The sequence below is a fragment of the Panthera pardus genome, unplaced genomic scaffold, assembly GCF_024362965.1.
Source record: "Panthera pardus isolate Hobbes unplaced genomic scaffold, ASM2436296v1 HiC_scaffold_11, whole genome shotgun sequence".
NCBI lineage: Eukaryota > Metazoa > Chordata > Mammalia > Carnivora > Felidae > Panthera > Panthera pardus.
In genome coordinates this window covers 36,098,889-36,102,378 of record NW_026526666.1, presented here as the reverse complement: position 1 = coordinate 36,102,378, position 3,490 = coordinate 36,098,889, and the positions used below count along the sequence as shown (strand labels likewise).

The 3,490-nt window shown below is 40.3% G+C and overlaps 1 pseudogene; it reads left to right on the top strand.

Annotated features, from left to right (window-relative positions):
• Positions 1 to 217: 217 nt before the first annotated feature.
• On the top strand, positions 218 to 797 carry LOC109246294 (60S ribosomal protein L9-like; annotated as a pseudogene).
• Positions 798 to 3,490: the final 2,693 nt, after the last annotated feature.

Below are 3,490 nucleotides of genomic sequence, written 5' to 3'. Positions count from 1 at the left end.
AAAATGAGAAGATAACCCAGAGACTAGGAGTATACCTTTGCAAAAGACACATCTGATAAAGGACTATTACCCAAAATATACAAAGATCTCTTAAAACCTGACAATATGAAAATGAAAGACCTAGTTACAAACAGGCCAAACACCTTAACAGACACCTCACCAAAGACATAGAGATGGCAAATAAGCATATGAGCTCTTTGCCTCATCTACTGTGAGAATGAAGATCATTCTCAGCAGTCAGATTACTGACATTCCAGAAAATGTCAACATCACTCTGAAAGGATGCACAGTTATTGTGAAAATCCACAGAAGAACCCTGCAGAAGGACTTCAAAGCACTTCAGTGTAAAACTCTGTCTTCCTGGAAAGAAAAAGAAGAGGTTCTAGGTTGACAAATGGTGGGGAAATAGAAAGGAACTGGCTACTGTTCACACTTTCTGTAGCCATGTACAGAACGTGATCAAGGGTGTTCTATTTGGCTTTCGTTACAAGATGAGGTCTATGTATGCTCACTTCCTCCATCAATGTCATTATTCAGGAGAACAGGTATCTTATTGAAGTCCAAAATTTCCTGGTTGAAGAATACATCTGCAGGGATTGGATGAGACCAGGCATTGCTTGTTCAGTGTCCTGTGCCCAAAAAGATGAGTTAATTGTAGAAGGAAATGACATTGAACTTGTATCAAATTCAGCTGCTTTGATTCACCAAGCCACAACAGTTGAAAACAAGAATATCAGAAAATTTGGGGATGGATCTATGTCTCTGAAAAAAGAATGGCTCAGCAGGCTGATGAATAATTTCTAAGTTGTCCAGGAACAGAAACAAAATGGTAGATGATCTTTTTTTTTTTTTTTTTTAGTTTATTTATTTATTTTGAGAGGGAGAGTGTGAGCAGGGGAGGGGCAGAGAGAGAATCTCAAGCAGGCCCTGCACTGTCAGCACAGAGCCCGACATAGGGCTTGAACTCAGGAACCAAGAGATCATGACCTGAGCCTAAACCAAGAGTTGACCGTTTAACCGACTGAGCCACCCAGACACCCCAGTAGATGATTCCTAAGGCCTGTTTGTGATATTTTAAAGATACAATAAAAGCCCTGTATTTTTTTTTTAAAGCATATGAAAAGATGCTCCACATCATATGTCATCAGGGGAATGCACATTAAAAGCACGGTGAGATCCTACCATACATACCTATCTAGATTGGACAAAATCTACAACACTGACAACACTAAATGCTGGTGGGGTGTATACAACAGGAACTCTCAGACATTGCTGGTGGGAAAGCAAAATGTAGAGTCACTTTGGAACACAGTTTGGCAGCTTCCTACAAAACTAAACATACTCTTCCCACATGATCCAGCAATCAGGCTCCTTGACATTTACCCAAAAGAATTGAGAACGCATGTCCACATAAAAACCTACACATGAATGTTTATGGCTGCTTTTCTCAGAATTGCCAAAACTTAGAAGCAACCAAGATGTCCTTCAGTAGGTACATAGATAAATAAACTGAGGTCCATCCAGACAATACAGTATTATTCAGTGCTAAGACAGAATGAATCATTGAGCCATACAAAGACATAAAGGAAACTTAAATGCATACCACTAAGTACAAGAAGCCAATCTGAAAGGCTATATACTACATGATTCCAACTCTGTGACATTCTAGAATAGCAAAACTATGAATATGGTTATTTCCAGGGGTTAGTTAGGAGAAAGGGATGAAAAGGTGGACCACAGAGGATTTATAGGGCAATGAAAACACTCTATATGGTACATGTCATTATATATTTGTGGAAACCCATAGAATGTACAATGCCAAGAGTGAACCCAAATGGATGATTACCAGAGGGCATGAGGGAATGGGAAAATGGGTGAAAAAGAGTGGGAGATACAAGCTCCCAGTTATGAAATGAGTACATCATGGGAATAAAAGGTATAGCATAGGGAATATAGTCAGTGGTATTGTAATAGGGTTGTACCATAACAGGTGTTAGCTACACTTGTTATGAGCATACCATAACATATAGAGAAGTTGAATCACTATGCTGTACCCCTGAAACTAATGTAATATTGTGTGTCAAATGTTCATTAAAAAAAAGTGAGCCCTAATGTAAACAATAGACTTTGAATGATTATGATGTGTCAGTGCAGGTTCATCCATTGTAACAAGAATGCCACTCTGGTGGGGGATGTTGATAATGGCAGAAGCTTTGCATGTATGGGAGACAGAAAATCTCTGTACCTTCCTCTAAATGTTGCTCTGAACCTAAAATTACTCTAAGAAAGAAAAGTCTTGAAAGAAACCCAGGAGCTGGCTGAGGTCTCCTGGACACGCAGCAGCATTGCCCCCAGGGGCACATTACAGGGATGACCCTGGGTTGAGTGGGAGAGGTCAGTTACTCAGTCCCGTGCTTGAGGCAGGCACTAGAACAAAGAAGAGGGGACAAAACACAGAGGATACGGAAGTAGGAAGAAGAAGGAAGCCCATCAGTTCAAAAAGAGTTTCTAAACTGGAAGAACTAACAAGAGGACAAATCGGGGAGAAGAAAAGCTAAGGGTTAAACGGAAGTCAGAGCTAGGTGCTGGGGCTTATCTGGTTCCATCTGGACCTCAGAAGTACAGAGTGCCAGCCTGAGTGTGCCGGTCCCATGTGGTTCCTGGGTGCCACCTCTCCCTCGAGACAGCTAGATGTGTCCCTGAAAAGGGAGGAGAACAGCAAACACATCAAATTCCATCCTGGAATATATTTTTGAATTTTATTTCGTTCTCCAAAAACCTGTCAGACAATGCCCACTTCAGTGATGTCATCAAATGATTTCTTCAATAGGCAAAATCATAATCGCAGGATTACAAAGACCATTATAGAAAACTTGGACAAGTTGTACACATAGAAAACTGTTACTAGGGTCTTACACATAGCCAGCATTTGCTAATGTCCAGTAGGCACTGACCTTCCCGCACTGAGCAGTTTCTGTGATTATAGCAGATGGAAGAGTTGCAAACTCAAGGGTAAGTGTATCCATGGACTGACTTCCTTCTGGCCCTGAATTGACTGACTTAGCAATATAATGTGTGGTAACAATGGGCTAACATGTCATAAATCTTCATATATTCGGCATTTGACTCTATTACTGTGGGCCTTCTGGAAATGGGGATTACTTCCCTGTTAGGCAGTCTTGATGTGGTTTTTGCTTTCCTTAGCTTATTCGTGTGAACTTGTGCGTTTTTATGATGTTAGTACAAACAAGTATATTGATAGGCACTAAGCACCATGTTAATTGTTAACCCAGCCTGGAAAAGTTTCGTAATTTTCTTTGATCTAATAGACATTTCTTTCAATAGAAAAATAAAAGTTAGAAGTAAAAAGCATTATGTGTTAAGATTAGTTGAGAAAGAACATTCAGTTGGGAGCTTTCATTAAATTAATTTTAATTAAGGGGCGCCTGGGTGGCTCAGTGGGTTGAGGGTCCGACTTCGGCTCAGATCA